The 17,787-nt window shown below is 39.2% G+C and overlaps 1 protein-coding gene across 1 annotated transcript in view; it reads left to right on the top strand.

The window, feature by feature from the left end:
* Positions 1–16,166, top strand: part of AGBL1 (AGBL carboxypeptidase 1) — a 1,231,135-nt gene extending 1,214,969 nt beyond the window's left edge. Inside the window, exon 25 of the transcript XR_014820420.1 lies at positions 15,066–16,166. The gene's annotated coding sequence lies outside the window, so the exon portion shown is untranslated. The remainder of the gene's footprint in view (positions 1–15,065) is intronic.
* Positions 16,167–17,787: the final 1,621 nt, after the last annotated feature.

Genomic DNA, 17,787 nt, shown 5'->3' with positions numbered 1-17,787 from the left:
GTTTTCAACTGGCCCTCTTATGTTTTAGAGCCAAGCAGATTTCGTGTATGTGTGTGTGTGTGTATGTTTTTAATTATTAATTGTTCTTTTTCCACACCCCCTTTTCCAATTGTATTTGTTATTATTTTTCTCTGCATAATGGAGGTATGAAGAAAGAAAAACAGGACATCTTTAAAAGGCCTGGCTTTTCTTTTGACATTGATCTCTTTAGTAGTCTTGGGATAGAACTTGCTGTTACAAGGGCAGTTTTAAAATCATTTTAATTAGGGTTTCTGAAGTTCAACACAATCATCCCATTATTTGTGGTTTGTAGGACATCACAAGGAAAAACAAAATTAGACGATCCTTAGCACAAAACTCACCATGTTAAGGACATCCACATTGATGTTTCTGCTTTTATTTGCATAATAAGTTTACTGGATCAGTGTTTCTAACAAGGCCATATATGCAACAGAAGACCAAACAGAATTCTCCAAGAATCCAGTTGAATCACCTGAGAAGCTAAATTACCCACAGCTTCAAGGAAGGCAGGCTAGAAATATAGGCTAGTTTGTTATTGAAATGAAAGATGGGCCAGGGCTAAAACAACAATGGCTGGGAGAATTTTAAAATCCCTTCTTAATAAGAGGAAAAACACACATTCGAAATTAAAACTTAATTAAGGTCTTGGCAAAGAGCTGTTGTTTCAAAAGTAAGTAAAGAAAAATCACATAGAAATTGTTAACTATAAAAATGGTGTCTGAATCATATTTGTGGAAATTTCTAATTTATCAAACCACTTCTACTTCATATTAAGCAGAATGAATGATGAGAAATCTGTGGGTGAGAAAAGGAGACAATGTTATGTTTCTTACTAATTATCCCAGATGCTACTACTTCTCTTCAGGAATGAGAAGTAGGGCGGAACGAGGAAAATGTAGACAAAGTAGAATGTTTGAGGTATGTTCCCAAGAATATGCTACTTTAAGAAATATCAGATTAAAATTCTGTCAGCAAATCACTGTTGCACAGGAAGAATGTAATGGGTCTCTTTTGGGGAGGTGAGTTGCTAATCTTTGGAACATCCTCAGTGCTTCTCTCATTATGCTGACATAGGAGTCAAAGATGGCTCCAAAATGGGTACTGGACACCTTGCAACACACATGGCCTGGCCCATGATGCATTTAAGCTGTCAGTGAAATGAAAAAGAGAAGAGAGGCTGGCAAGGCCCAGTGTGAGACTAGCACTTTTTGAGGCTCTGTAGTCCAATGGTTAAAGGAGCAAACTGTCATCTGCCTGCCCAGACTTGAATCTTGGCTCCTCTCTCTCACTACTTATCTTTAGGAAGTTCTCTCAAGCCTCTGTCCTCTGTTTCTTCTGTACGCAACATGCGTGGTAGTAGAATGTAGCTCATAAGATTAAGTTGTGCCTAGAACATGTTGAGACATTCTCTGAATGGTAGAAATCATGATTAGGATTATAGGGGTAAGATAATAAATGTTCAGTGCTCTTCTGAGGGAGAACACCTTAGGCTCATTCTGAATTGCACTGATATTCAAGATTTGGTCTTGTTCCTTTTTCCCGATTACTTTAGGGAGAACAGTAATACTCAGTGTTAGCACTGTTATGGTTCTAGCCAGTTTCTTATGTAAATCAAGGCCCCAGACAGCAGCTGGGTGAAGAAAGCACAGACTCCAGAGAGAGAAACTGGGATTGGCAAGGGTTTGAAATACCTTCAAGGCCCTAGTCAAACAGTGTGAGGTTCTGGAAATTATGCCATCAGGAAAAGCAGACAGCAAATTAGGAGATTAAGTTGTAGAGGCTGGGTTAACATGGGGACATGAGAAGTAATGCCAGTGGGAAAAATAGCAGCTAATTAGATATTAGATGGACTTCGACTTCAACAAACACAGGTGGCCCATGAGTGTGTACCTCCCAGGCCATTCAGTGACTGTCTTGCTATTTCTGTAGAATTCTTCCCCAATGGGTCATTATGTTTCATGTAATGCCACCCAAACCTGCCACAGCTGACAAGACCAGGGATGGCCATCTGACCTAAAGGTAGACATCTATAGTATGGGCCAGTGGACAGGTAGTTTAAGAGAAGTTTCCCAGAAACAGTCATACTGTCAGTTCTAAGATGTGACAGCTGGTCTGCCAATCAAAAGACATGAGTGGGAAGCTGAAATCACTCAACAAGAAAAAAAAAACTACACACATATGTATATTTACATACATACATATATATCTCAAGCAGAGACCTCTAGTGTACAGGCAAATGGAGGTATAGTAAGTTTATGACAACAAAATCCAATAAATAGTTTTTATAACAACTGAGTGATCAGTAAATATTTATATTCTGTATATTGTACCTCAAAAGCATGACGGAATATGATAGATGTTTAAAAGAACTAACTTCTTTTTTTCTGCTTTTTAGGGCCACACCCATGGCATATGGAGGTTCCTGGGCTAGGGGTCTAATTGGGGCTGAAGCTGCTGGCCTACGCCACAGCCACAGCAATGCCAGATCTGAGCTGCGTCTGTGACCTACACCACAGCTCACAGCAACAATGGATCTTTAACCCACAGAGCAAGGCCAGGGATCAAACCTGCAACCTCATGGTTCTTAGTTGGATTTGTTTCTACCACACCACAATGGGAACTCCAAGAACTAATTTCTAAATTAGAAGAGATTTTTTAATTTAAAATAACAAAAATGCGTACTGAATTATTCATAAACTTTAAATTATCTAGAGTATTCACTCTGATATTTCTGGGTGGGTAAGATTTAGGTGTTTTTGTAAATAGCGAGCGATGAGATAAATAGATGCTTTTGAGTGCCTTCCTTTCCTGAGGATGGTCCAAACAGTTGAACTGAGGAAACTAAATACAGACCTACGAGAAATTAATCACAAGTTTATAAACTGTTAGAACTGGAAGGGAGGGGGAGGTGATAATTATCAAGAATCTCCTCTTGCCAGGTAATATGCTAAGGAATTTACCAATTTATACTCAAATCTTCTCAGTATTCACAGGAGTTAGGCATAGTTATTTCTGTTCTATAGATGAGGAAAGCATCATATATGCTAGCTACTTATTGATGCTGAAAAAAATCATCTAAAACTTAGTGGATTCCAGTGATACTTTACTATGATTTCTCATGGCTTTGGGGGATGCCTGGGCTCAGCTGGATGGTTCTTGCTCCAGCTTTCTAATGCTTAGCTGGGCCAAAGTAACCTGCAAACCCCACTGAGCTGAACATTCAAGATGGTACATCTATAGGCACATGTCTGGTGTATGAGCTGAGATGGCTTGGTCATCAAGGGCACGGCTGAGTAGCTCTCTCTTTCTCTCCATGTGACCTTCACATGGTGAGCACAGGCTCCTTCAAAGCATGGCCATGAGAAGATTGTCGAACTCTTTATATGGTGGCTGGCATCCTCCAGACAGGGAAGTGAGCAGGTGAACAGGCCTGGGCTCTAAGGTCATTTGCGTGCTGTCCTCAGAAGACTCCAATTGCCACTTCTTTTGGTAAAATAGGTCACTGAGCCCAGCTCAAATCAAAGGACAGGGAGTTAGACCCCACCTGCCATTGGGAGAAATATCAAAGGCTCTCTGGCCATCTTTAAAAAGTTATCCCATGGTAACTCAGTTAGTATGAGAATTGAATCTTGACCTACCATATGGCAGGCTCTGTTTTATCATATTTCAGGTTATTGTACCCAAGAGAATGTTTTATTTTGCTGAGGAAGTAGCAGAGACACAGATAGGTAAAGTCATGCAATCAGATTTATAGCATTATCTAGGAAATTTCCCACATAAAAAGATGCCCGGTATCGATTTGTTCAAAAATCAGAAACTGCCTCTAAAAAGGAGGTTCAAATTCAACTAATTTAAAATAACTCAACACAAAGCACTATGAAAATCCTACAGGGAGCTCTCCAGAGCAGGTTGGATCTGCAGGGATCTGTAAAGCCCTAAAACCAAATGGGCATGACAGGACAAAAGCTGCATGCTGCTCCTTCTGTATAATCACCAGGTGGCTGAGACTTAGAACAGATGGGCCAAGTCCAGAAAGTGAATCATGTCCTACAGCTGGGATGTTAACATGTTGGGGTGGAAAGTCCTCATGCTTAGAGAGGAGTGGAAAGCTCTGGGTAAATCAGCTGTGTTGCTCTCTGCATTTAGAGCCATGAAAAAAAAATCTCCACTAATCTGTGAATTTTCAGAAGGAAATCCAACAGTGATGTTAGTGCAGTGATCCAAAAGGGAAGACGGAAGAGGGAGGTGTCTCCAGGATTTTAGTGCTTAGCCTGTAACATCACACAGGGGCAGCTTTGCAAAGTGTCAAGAGTGGTGAGTAGGAGATCTCTCCCAGATACTGGGGAGAAAATACTATCTTTTTTTTTTTTGTTCAATGGTGATAATGAGAAATTAGGCCAGAAATCATTGTAAAAAGCCATCCTTACAAAACTGTTTTATATAAAAAATAATGAGGACAGAACTAATTTAGTTAGCTAATTATCACATGCATTTCACATCAGCCCACAAGCAACCAGAAACCATTAGCAGTACACCCCACCGTTCTCATCAAGCAGGGGATTAATGGGAACTAACCTGGGATTGGCTTTTGCAGAAATGAATCCACCATTTTCAAAAGGTAATAATCGCCCTGGGCCTCCCCCTGTGATCTGTACCACTCAGTCAGTTTCCCCCTGGATCCTGGGTAGCAGGAATAGATTTGTCTTTACCTCTTTCTGGATCCCCTGGCCCCCCATGCTCTGAGTGCTGGAGGTACAAAGTGCTTCATCTTACATAGATAATCCTAGAGCTCCATTCATCCCATTAGTGACAAAACCCAATTTCGTGATGACTTCTGACTCCTCTTTGGACCTGGATCTAGGAACTAAACACATCCTAGATGTGTTCTTGTCAGGAGCTGAAGTTGTGAGTTGCTCATTTTTTCTAGTGGTCACTCCTATCTTCCTTAGATCCCACACTGTATTAGGTGATAAGAAAGGAGAAAAAATGATTTCTATAAAGAGCTCATAATACAAGATAAAAGAAAACCAACATGCAAACAAAATTTAGGATGCACTGTGATGCATCATGACATGCAATTGAATCAGAACATCCTTGACAAGAGACAGATGATGCAAGGGATGGGAGGGGGAGAGGGGGTTGGGCCTGAGGATTGAAGAATTTACAGATGTGAATAAACAGCAGATCTGGGTAGTTCTTCCAACCAGAAGACAAGCACTATAGACAAAACATAAAAATAAAAATTGCAAGTGCTTTGCCTGCCTGGAAAGTCAGGGGCCTATGGAGAAGTTGCAGATGAAATAAACTTACCAACTTGTACTCTAATTATGGGCACAACCAGCAGCCTCTGGGAGATTTTTAGAAATATAGAGTCTCAGGGTTTACTACTGAATCCAAATCTGCATTTTAACAAGGTGACTTGCATGCATCTGAGCATTTGAGAATCCCTGGGCTAAGGTGTACAATAGTTGACAGGTTAGTTGGAAAAATAATAAAAATAAAAATAGAGCTTTCAGCCTTTGACAGAACACAAACCTGCCAGGAAGTGAGAGGGTGAGCAATTCAATTGCACCTGAAGATCCTCAAGATTCTTTTATTTCTCTCTTCTCTGCAACAGAGACCATGCTAAGATCACTAAGAGCTCATTGTTAGTGGAGTTGTCAGGTTTTAGATGAGTTTGACCATATATTTTCCTCATTGCTTAAGGTGTCTGGTAGGGTATTATTTTGATGCTATGTTTTCATTCCTATCATTTTATTTTTAACCTCATGGCTCTTCTCCATTCAAAATAGACTTGGAAGGATCCACTGCCTTGGATTGGAGTTGCTACAGAACAGCGCAGAAAATAAAGAAGTCAATTCTAGGCTTTTGAGCTTCGAAATGGATTTTGAAGGTGGATGCTTTGGGATGTGGAAAACTCAAGGTTTTATCTTCAAAATCCTAACCTGGGGAGTTCCTGTCGTGGCGCAGTGGTTAAGGAATCCGACTAGGAAACATGAGGTTTGCAGGCTCGATCCCTGGCCTTGCTCAGTGGGTTAAGGATCCTGCCTTGCCAGTAAGCTGTGGTGTAGGTCACAGATTCAGCTCAGATCCTGCATTGCTGTGGTGTAGGTCACAGATTCAGCTCAGGATCCTGCCTTGCCAGTAAGCTGTGGTGTAGGTCACAGATTCAGCTCAGATCCTGCATTGCTCTGGCGTAGGCCAGCGGCTACAGCTCCAACTAGACCCCTAGCCTGGGAACCTCCATATGCCGTGGGAAGCAGCCCTAGAAAAAAAAATTAGGGGCACAAACCTCAGGCTCTTGTGAATAGATAAAGAACCAAGCAAATTTGCTCTGAAATCAGGTAGAGAGTCGGTAGGGTGCGTGGAGAAGAGATGACCAGGAGACCAGGAGTATCCTAGATTCTCCTGGGTCTCAGGACTCCGCAGGTTTGAATGTGAAGACTTGAGTTCTTCCCCCTGGGCTGCCTCAGATTTCCCAGAGCCCCTGATAGAGAGAGAGAGTCCTTGGTGTCCCCTGGCACACAGAGGTGGTAAAATGCTCTGGGATTCCACAAAGTGATAATGACAACACCGATGAGGAAGGCTTTGAATGTGAAGAGACCTTGCTGCCAGGTTCCAGAATGAGGAGCAGCAATCTGCAGAGACTGATAATAGGAGACCACTTTCACCTCCATCCTCAGCAAAGCTTGGCATCGGATGACTGTCCCCAACTGACAAGGATCTCCCTACATCTACTGAGATTGCATGTTTGTGTCTGTCAAAAATGGAAACCTAAAACACATTTAATTCTACTTTAGAACAAAAAAAAAGAGATACTCTCTCTGCCACCCTGTGTATATGATGTGAATGTTCATGTCAGTTGCTGATACTTAAGATTCACCAACAGAATTAGCACCAGCCCTGATGGGCAGACCAGCTGTGATCTGTCCATTGGTTGACCAGACCCATGAAGAATATTGAGGAATATTCACCTGGGTGGTTCATACTCTTGGTTTATTTGGTGATTTGGAATAAGCTAATCATAACTGCATTCATTTTTTTTCTTGCTTAAGGAAAAACATAGAAAAACAAAGAAATCTGAGGGAGAAAGGGGAACAAAATTCTGACATAGTGTCTCAAATTCAAAAGATCATCTATAGACTTGCCTTCAACAGTCCTGGGCAGTCCACCTAACCCATCTAAGCCTCACCTTTTTCTGTAAAAGGAGGAATCTCCAGGGTGCAAACAAACCCACAGAGTCTCTCTGCCCAAGTATATGTAGTGTTACACCATCTACCATCTGGTCTTCCAAGGGACTCTTTTTATCCCCTGAGCTAAAGCATGATCGTTGTTATGGGCTGAACTCTGTCCCCACAAAATTCACATGTTGACACCCCAGATCCTAATACTTTAGAATGTGACTGTATTTGGAGGTAAGGTCTGTGAAGAAGCAATGAAGTTAAAGTGAGGTCATTGGGGAACACCCTCATTCAATAGGACTGGTGTCCAAAGAAGAGGGCATTAGGTCACAGGCATAGCCAGCAGAAAGATCATGTGACTATATAGCCAGCTACAATCCAACAGGAGAAACCAACCCTGCCAACTCTTGACTGTGGACTTTGAACCCCCAGAACTGGAAGAAATGCTTCTGCTATTTTGGCCACCCAGTCTCTGGTACTCTGCGATGGCGGCTCTAACAAATTCATGAAGCTACTACTTAACAGCAAAAACCTCTGCCCTTGGAATCAGGCATAGCTTTGGAGCATATTAAGGGTATGAGAAGAGAGAACGAGCAAGAAAAGGGAATCCACCCCTTCTCTGGGGCAGCATAGCTACTGCCTGGGCCAGTTCTTAACTCAGACACTTTTTAAAATAGATATGGAAATGTACTTCTGTGACTCTACTCATGGACCCTTGAGCCAAATGAATCTCTTCATGCTGCATGAGCTAACAAACCTGTGAAGGAGTCTGCATAGCCCTGAGCCTTCCAGGTACAGCTGCCTTATAAACCAGTACCTCCCCCCATCTAGCACCTGAACATGGATTCTGGACTTAGCTCACTTTCTAACACCTAGCCTCAAATGTCCTTTGCCACATTGCTTTTTGTGTTCTCCTTTCTCTGGAGTCTTCTCTCTTGCCTAAGGTCTGGTGACTAACCAGGGTGGCTCTTTAATACACATTAGATTCTTCTTTAATTGTCAGAGATCATCAAGTGTTTTTATATCAGGACTTTCTACAGATGGAGCCATGTCTATGAGCTGCCTTTTCTTCTAAATAATAGAAAAGATGGGCAATATTTTAAAGGAGTCATGAAACATACAGCAGTACTGTAATGGTTATAACAGTATTAAATAAAAAGAAAAAAATCCCAACTTCTCCATCCCATACCAACTTAATTATTAATTTTCCATGTCTTCTGTACATAAATATTTTACACTCATAATCATGGAAGAAATACAGTTTTACTCTGCTTTTCTCACATCACAGTGCAGATGCTTTTCCTTATTGCTCTGTGATCTTTATTATTTTTAGTGGCTTCATAGCATTACATATAAATGGATGTACCTTGTCTTAAATATTGTTGGACATGCAGGCTGTTTTAAATTTCTCTGCTATTTTGAATAATGCTGAAATGAATATCTTTATGAAAACTCTCTTTTCCATCCTTACAGTTACTTTCCATAGGAAATAACCAAGTCAAAAAATCTGGGTATTTTTATAATTTTAAATGTATATGAAATCTTCAAAAGAACTTCCCAAATTACATTGCTTGTAGCAATGTAGGAATGTACCACTTTCATTTCAACCTCATCTGAAATTGGTGTTATCATTACTTCTGATTTTTAATTTTTAGTAAAAATTAAATATGACCTCATTTTTGTTTTGATCATCATTCTTTGATCAAAATGTTCTATTTATGCATCCTCTAATTTGTGAATTTATATTCATACTAAGAGGTAAATAAAGTCATGGCAGAGAGAAATGAATATTCAATACTCACTATCTGCCAATTTACTAGAGATTTCATGCTTGTTACTTTTTAATCTTTGCAATTAAAAAGACTATTTCACAAATAAGTCACCTGAGACTTTGTGTGGTTAAGGACCTGTCCAGAGTTATAAGTCTTGTAGGTCAAGGAGCTGAATTAAAACTCACAACTGTCTCCCCTTATGAACTAACCAATAACGTTAGGAAATTGATTGATAGACATCAAAGCATTGATGCATAAGTTCATACCAGGCCAGAAGCTGAGACTGATCTGTGGATAGTTAAAAATGCAATATCTGGGCCCAGAACTCAGAGTCCCATACAGTGACTTTGGAGTGTGGCCTGGAAATCTGCATTTTGTAACAGCCCAGGTGATTTTCATCATCAGCTTAAGATTTGCATTTGGCAGCAGTTTTCACTCTCAGCTCTCAGAATCATCTATAGAGCTTTTTAAAATCTACAGATATTGGAACCACACTCCAGACCTACTGAATAAAATAACCTCAAGTGGAGCTCCAAAATTTGCCTACAAAACCCTCTTGCCCAGGGTATTCTTACCAAGTGGCCTCTTGGGGCTCCTCAGTGGCATTTGGAAAGTCACACACACAAGGACGTCACTGCTATTGTCCTTTGAGTCTGTGTCAAGAGAAGGTCTTTTGCAGAAGTCGTTAATTAATTAAATAGAAGCCTCTGCAGTGAGGTGCCAGGGAGCCTGGTATTCCCAGTAACTGGGTCTGCTTGCCTTTTTAGATTCTCCCAAAAGATCACAAGAATTCTGAAACTCTTTAAAACGTATAATTTATTACATTTCTTGGATACACTGTGTATCTTACTTCTCATATATGCTAAAATTATATTTCCTTCTTGCTGCCAAAAAAAAGTGTCTGCTCCCATGACAAGGCATGTTTCTGGAATCACCCTCCTTTGAACCCCCCAGTTATTGTTATGTTCACACGTTGGATGAAGAGCCTGTGAAAAGGGTCTAATTTGGATTAATAGGATAATTACTGTGTGACAAATGAATGCCAAATAATGTGAGGAACTGCTTTGAGAGAGAGAGAGAGTTCTTAGTTTGACAAAGGCTTGTTTTTGGGTGCACAGTCTGAATTGAGAACTTCAGAATTATTTCCCAGGCTTCTGATGATATTTGTATTTAAACACACAATGCAACCTTGCCATTTTCTCCGATATTTTTAAGAGTCAAGTTTGAACTCTCTAGTGGAATCTTTCTCTTGTAACTCAAACCTTTGCTGAGGTGGCTGAGTTGGCACCTCAACCTTGTTGACACCCCTATGTGCAGCTTCCTGAAAATAAGGAGCCAGAATCTCAAGTCCCTGGGTGGGAGAAATGCATCCAGTCTGCAGAGCTCATGCCTGTATTCACCAGGGCATTCAGCCTGCTCTCGGGCGATTGTTTATATGTTTCTCATCCTTATTAAGCTGTGAGCTCCATCAATACCAAGGGCTGTGCAGTAATACTTTGAAAATACTGACAGAACATCTTTAACAATTAAATGCTTTTAAGCCCTTAAGATGCCACAGGTGCTGTGCTAGCTCCATTAGGCATGTTTCAGGGAAAAGAGACTGTGACAGAAGAAGGTGAAGAAACTTGTCAAAAATAAAATGCAAAGGGCAGACCTGAGATTCTAATTCTGATCTCCTGGCCTCCAAAGCCTGAAGCATCACGTCTTGTTTTCATACTACCCCTACCTGACCCAGAGTAGATGTGTAGTAGATATTTAGACCCTCTGAATTACTGAGAAGCTGCCCTCTGCTGGATGCTGTGCTAAGCTAGTCACAGACACTATCCTCCGCCCCAAATCTAACCATCCCACTTCCCTGTGGGACTTGCCTGTACAGATGGCAGACTCTCCCGAGATAGGTACAGGGTCACCCACAGGGGACCAGCTCGCATTTCAGCAAAACTCAAGGCTTCTGTCACCTGAATGAATCATTGATTTTTCTCTTCTTTCCCCACTTCCCTACTCGCCACCTTTAATTATTTAATTAATTACTTTATTTATTTATCTTGCTTTTTGGGACCACACCCGTGGCATATGGAAGTTCCCAGACTAGGAGTCGAGTCTGAGCTGCAACTGCAGGCCCATACCACAGCCACAGCAATGCCAGCTGTGAGCCTCATCGACAACCTAGACCACAGCTCATGGCAACGCTGGATCCTCAACCCCCTGAGTGAGGCCAGGGATTAAATCCACATCCTTGTGGAAACTAGTCAGATTCGCTAGAACTCCATCCACCTTTATTTTATGATGGGCTCTTTTCCATTCTACTTAAACCTTTTTCCTCCCTTGACTTACTGCCTGAATCCCTTAGGACATCTTTGGTAAATAATAGGCACCTGCTACTTGCTTTGTACTAAACACCACTTTCATCCCCAGGCTCACATTGTCCCATGTCCATCAGGAACTTTTCTGGGTTCTTTCCCAGCCACTGTGAAGAGTAGTGATTGGGGCCACACACTCTGCTGCCTACAGTCATAGCCCCCCTTTACTTCTTACTATTTTATGACCTGAGGCAAGTTGTTTAACCCAACTATATCTCAGCTACAAATGGGATAATAATACCACTACCTACTTCATCAAGTCAGGGGAGAGTTAAGTGATTTAATACATGTCATGAGCTTATAGCAGATCTTATCTTGTAATAAGATCTCCAACCACATTTGCCCTTTGACCTGCTCTAATGTCCTTTTAATGGACCTCAGTTTGGGATGCCTGCTATTCTGAGTCCTTTGTGCCTGTCATTCATCTCTCCTCCCCTTTCTGACTCATTCCTCAATGACTTCTATTTACTTTTTAATTTTCTTCTCTGTCTCTCTTTCACATTTTCATTAAGTTCTACCTGAGGCTACCCAAGGATGTATTTACAGGTATACATATGTATTTATATTTACCTGTATATGTATTTGTGCTTCTGTATATACAGCCATCAGACTAGTGGAAAAGCAAAAGTTTCAGACAATTGCCTGACTTCCGTTTTTTACAAACTGGGTTGATTTGCAGACTGAATTAATAGAATCAATGACAATGACAGGTAGGATCTATGTTAATGTCATAAAATAATTACAGCTTCACTCAAGTGAATTTGTTTGTAATTGTGTGTGTGTGTGTTGCAAGGCTGATGTATGCCATATTGCAAATAAAGAGCAAGTCTGCAGAGTCCCTGATGAATCTGGAGTGGGGCATGGGTGGGGAGAAGATAGTCAACATTTCTAAGACTCAGCTCTCATATCTGAACAGCAGAGCTAAGTGGGTTTCCTACATAATGGTGTTGGGGGAATGCCTTATTGATATTAAAGGTTTAATGCAATTGGAGAGAAATGTGAAGATGTTTTACAATCTTTTTATTTCCTTACTTTTTACATGGGTTCTAACAGGAATCTATAGAAACTACAATCTTTCCTACAATCTTGTAGCCATGTGGTAATCTGAGACTATGTGTGTGTTTGTGTGTGTGTGCGCATGCGTGCATGCATGTGTGTATTCTTTCACATTCCTTGTCTACACAAACGTATGACTTTCTCCTAGGCATGAATTAATTAATTAAATTTGAAATGTTGAATGAATATAATGAGTCACGCAGAAGACACCAAACACAACATTTGGCATCAGTACCAACCATTCTGCGGTACTGGGACTCAGGTTCAAGTTGGTGATGATATAGATGATGAAATGTTAAAGAAGATGAGACTCAGAAAAGAAGAGAAATCTCTGTTCTGGTATCCTTTATCAGTTATAGAAAGGATAAAGTCGCATTCTTTAGATAATAAGTTAAGTGGGGAAAGGACTGGAAAAGATATTATAATATTACAAACTATTTCTTGTATAAATCTTTGTAAAATTTTTCCTTTCTGAAAAATGAAAACTCATGGAGTAATATCACGAGGTCACAAATGCTCCTAAAATCTTGCCATCTTAACCAATCCATGCCTTCTCTATGTTACCTAAAAACCTGTGGCTGCGGGAATGGGAAGGTCCTGAGGTTGATAACAGAAGGAAATGGTGTGTAAGCTAAATGTATCAATTTAAGCATCTTATCATCTATTCAACTCATTTGCAACAGTAGTTCAAGTTTTATTTGTATTGTGATTCAGGTGGATCCCTGTCACCAGACAGGTGAGTTTCCCTTACCAAATACCTGCTCTGAGACTGAAATCCCTCGTATATAAGGTGTGAGAAATAAGGAGAGAATAGGGAGGCATAGAGTAGAGAGAGAGAAAGATAAGAGAGAAAAAAAAAAATCAGGGAGAATGCTAATGTTTGTTTAGCATCTCCTAGGTAACAGGCATCCATGCCAGGCACTTTATGTGATCCATCTCATTCATTTTCACAAAACCGGGACTTGTTTTTCCTTTTTGAGAGTAGAGCTTACATAAATGACCTGACTTGTTAGGAGCCATGAGCACCTTCTTTCACTTATGGAGAGCAAGGAGGCTCTCCCATCTTCATCCCATTCAGCGTTTCCACAGCACCTCACACAGGTAACCTCAGAAAGTTGAGCTAGCCTTCCCACATCACACAGCAATGAAGAGCTGATATGGTTTGGAAGTTAAATATATACAGAAAAATATAAATATTCTATTAACTATAGATCCCTGTCACCATGAAGTCACTCCTTTTGTCAGCATAAGCTAACATTTTCATGACGAGGGGAAGTTCATAAGATGGTAATTATCTTGAAGTCCTTGAGCCAAAGTGACCATGCAGCTCAAATTTAGGTCACTCCAGTAGGAATGTGGGCAAATTTGTGGGAGACAGGAAGATTCTGTTGTGAGTGCTCAGGTTATTTCGTTTATCTTATATGACATGATATTGATCCAGTTTCAAATATTTTCACAAACCTTTTAATGCTCATGCATCTGTTTAAAGAAGGCAACCATTATTTCAAAAGCACATTTTATTTGGTGGCACAAAGATTTAGAGGATCTTGCTAATGTATAATCCAAGTCATTTACCCATGTTAATATATTATTGAAACACAGAATTAACAAGTTTCTAAAAAAGACTGTTTCTTATGAATGGGGTCAATATCACTGTCACACCCTCATGATACATTGTTTAGAACCACCCCTTCCCCTTTGGAACATAAATCCAGCTCTACTTTATCTGAGCCAGCCTCCACCTGGTCCCCTTGCAGACATGTGGGATTGGATGAAAGGCATTGTTTTGCTTGATAATCTCTGACCCATGTGACACTCATTCCATCAGTGACTCAGCTTTTCAATCACATATTCACACAATTAACAAATAGACACTAAGTGACTATTGTGTCAACAATTCTGTTTTGAGAAAGTTCCACACTGAATCAAGAAAGAAGAGTTGATACAAATTACAAATGACACACTGTGCTGATGAAAACACTTATTGACACCAATAAACTATTCATTCTCCTTCAAATGTTTATTCATTCAGATTTTACAAGTACTGAGATGTGCAGACACTCTCTCAGATGTTTCCAATCAGTATTAGCATGCAGAGGGACTGACTCAAAATGTGAAATACTGAGCAGAAAACTACAGCTGTCTGCATGGAATATTCAGCTTTGTTGAAAGTCTCCCTCTTTCCCTTATTTACAATTCTGAAATCTGGAAAACATAGGAAAATACAAAGGTAGGGAAAAATGTCTATTTGAAATAATGAATTGAAATGCATTCTGACATAACCGTCTTTAATACTTCGGTCTTTAAGTTTTTAATCTTTCTTGTGAAGAAAATTAAATTTATATAGAAATGTACAAATACATACAGATAGAAAGCTATGCATATTTTCTATCAAAATATTATTCGTGAGATATTATAGCCACATATTCACTTAGCAAGTCTATTATGGGCATTTTATATGCCAATGAACATTTTTCTATAGTATTATTTTTAGTAGCAGCATATCCATTGCATGAATGTACTATAGTTTACTTAGGGAATCCTATTGTTGAACATTTAATTTAATTCTGATTTGGTTTTGTATTATAAATTATACTATTACATCAGTCATCTATTTCTAAAGTAATGTTGGGTAACAAGGCACTACAAAACTAAATTACTCTTTATATTCCTAGATCTACTGGTTGGCCATGGCAGCACCTCTGGGTCCCTTTGCAAATGTGCAATTCAGTATATCCTATCCATGTGAGTTTCATCTTCCTTGAACCATCAGGCTAACTGGAGCATGTGACATCCACAGCAATAACAGAGATAAGCCCCACTTTGCAAGTATATTCCAAACTCTCCTTGACATTAGCTTCCTATAAAGCAAATCTTGAACTCAAGCTCGAAGCTCAAAGTACAATCTCACCTTTGTTAATTGCTGCAAGAGAACATGGGAAAAAAGCATGGAAACTGAAAGGAGTAGAAATTTTGGAAAATAGTGCACACTACCACAATTGTAACTAGTATATAATGATAGCTCTTGAAAGGTGTATTTAAGACTATTTTGTGAAAGCGAAGTTGGACAACATCATTTACTATCTATATGCATGTATCTAATCTGCCCACATCACATGCATTAGGTATAAAAATATGCTGACACCTAAGCTCCTCTCTAAGGATTGGATTCAGGCCGTCTCAGCAGTGATATTTGTTTTTCTATTCTTTATCTGCTAGTTGGTGCTACACCATCTTTCTTCTGTCTCTTCTGATTAATGACCTCGGATGATCTTGCTTTTCTTCTTTGATTAACATCATCACTACTATCTGGGACACATACTTGTTATTTGCCTCCCTGCATGAAGCCAGGTGGCCTGAAAGGCCATTACCAGCATACCTCTCCAACCTTGCTGAACTGGCAGTCTAACCTGAGCTGGGAAAAGGGGATCAGTCTTAGACCAGTGTATTCACTCTTAAGAATTTTTTCTCCTTTCTTTATTAAGAGTTCACTTTCCTGTATCTATTTGGTCAGCTACTGTGACTACTCTTAGATGTCTCCATCTTCATTGAGTATAAATAGGTTTCAAGAAAGCCTTTAAATAGGCAAACTGGCAAATTTTACAATCTATATAGAGGAGATAATGAATGAGTCACTCACACTTTTGCTGCCTATGTCTTTAGAATACTAGATCCATGGTTCTCAAACTTGAACATACTGAAAAAAACATAGGTTCTCCAAAAAACACATAAAAGATGCTCAACATTGGCAGTTATTAGAGAAATTCCAATCAAAATTAAAATGAGATATTACCTCACACCAGCCAGAATGGCCATCATCAAAAAGTCTGTAAACAATAAATACTGGAGAGGGTGTGGAGAAAAGGGAACCCTCCTACACTGTTGGTGGGAATGTAAATTGGTACAATCACTATGGAAAACAGTATGGAGGTACTCAGAAAACTAAATATAGAACTATCATGATTTAGCAAACCTACTTCTGGGCATATATCCAAGTAAAATCATAACTTGAGAAGATAAATGCACTCAAATGTTCACTGCAGCACTATTTATAATAACCAAAACATGGAAGCAACTTAAATGACCATCAATAGAGGATTGGATAAAGAATATGTGATACATATATACAATGGAATATTACACAGCCAGAAAAAATGTAATAATTCCATTTGCAGCAACATAAGTAGATCTAGAGAGTATCATACTAAGTGAAGTTAGTTCGACAAAGACGAATATCATATGATACCCCTTACACTTGGAATCTAATAAGAATGATGCAAATTAATTTATTTACAAAGGAAAAACATACAAATTTTGAAGTTAAACTTATTGTTACCAAAGTGGAAACATAGAAAAGGGGTGGTGGGATAAATTGGGATGTTGGGATTAACATATAAACACTACTACACATAAAATAGATAATTAACAATGACATATTGCATAGCAAGGGAAATATACTCACTATTCTGTAATAACATATATGGGAAAAGAATCTAAAAAATAATAGATATGTGAATATATATAACTAATTCACTGAGCTGTACACTTGAAACTAACACAGCATTGAAACTAACACAGCATTGTAAGTCAATTATACTTCAATAAAATTTTTAAAAAATGAGTTTGTAAATTTGGCTATTTATCCCTACTCCCCAAATTGTGGTTTAGTGTTCTAAGAAGATATCCAGAATTATCATTTTTAATTAGTTTTTTGAAGCAATAAAAATAAGATAACATCTTAAGATATGTTCAAAGAGTTTTATTATTGCATTTAATCTGACTGCAATATTTTTAAAGGGGAAAATATTTTTTTAAATGCCTGGGTCAAAAAAAAAAAAGGTTTTTTGGGTTTTTTTAATGCCCGAGTCTCACCCTCAATTGTTTAATGTACTTGGTTTTGGCTAGAGCTGGAATAATAGAATCTTCTAGAAAGCCCTAGGATTTTGATACATAGGATTTTAATATATAGATAGTGGGAATTATTGTCCCTGAGAAGTTTTACTGAGAATTGATGGGTATTGCTATTTGGCCCTCAGTAGACACACAGGTATACATGTATCCTCTGGACATTCCTCTTTGTATTTTTCTTTTTTCTTTTTTTTTTCCATTTTCTTTTTTATCTCCATGAAGAGAAAGTCCTGTCTGTGGTTAACTACAACACTAACTTTGTTTAAGAACTTCTCTGAAGGAGAATTCGTGTATGAAAATTGCTCCCTGGGTCCTCAGGTTTCAGCTCTCACATACAAAGAGCTTTAAAGTCATCATTCCATTATTCCAACAAGAAAAAAAACTGGAAAAACTGCAAAGCAGTGACTTTTCCTAGATGTCTCAGAGAACTGAGGCTGCAGGTAAGGCACTGCCCCACAATCGCGAGAGAGGCACATTCAGCAAGACAGA

The sequence above is a fragment of the Sus scrofa genome, chromosome 1 (assembly GCF_054392235.1).
Source record: "Sus scrofa isolate SSC_HxYL_T2T_F1_AM1 chromosome 1, Sscrofa_HxYL_maternal_Yorkshire_Landrace_v2.0, whole genome shotgun sequence".
NCBI classification, from domain to species: domain Eukaryota; kingdom Metazoa; phylum Chordata; class Mammalia; order Artiodactyla; family Suidae; genus Sus; species Sus scrofa.
Note: the sequence above shows the minus strand (reverse complement) of the source record. Positions and strands in the feature narration are given on the sequence as shown.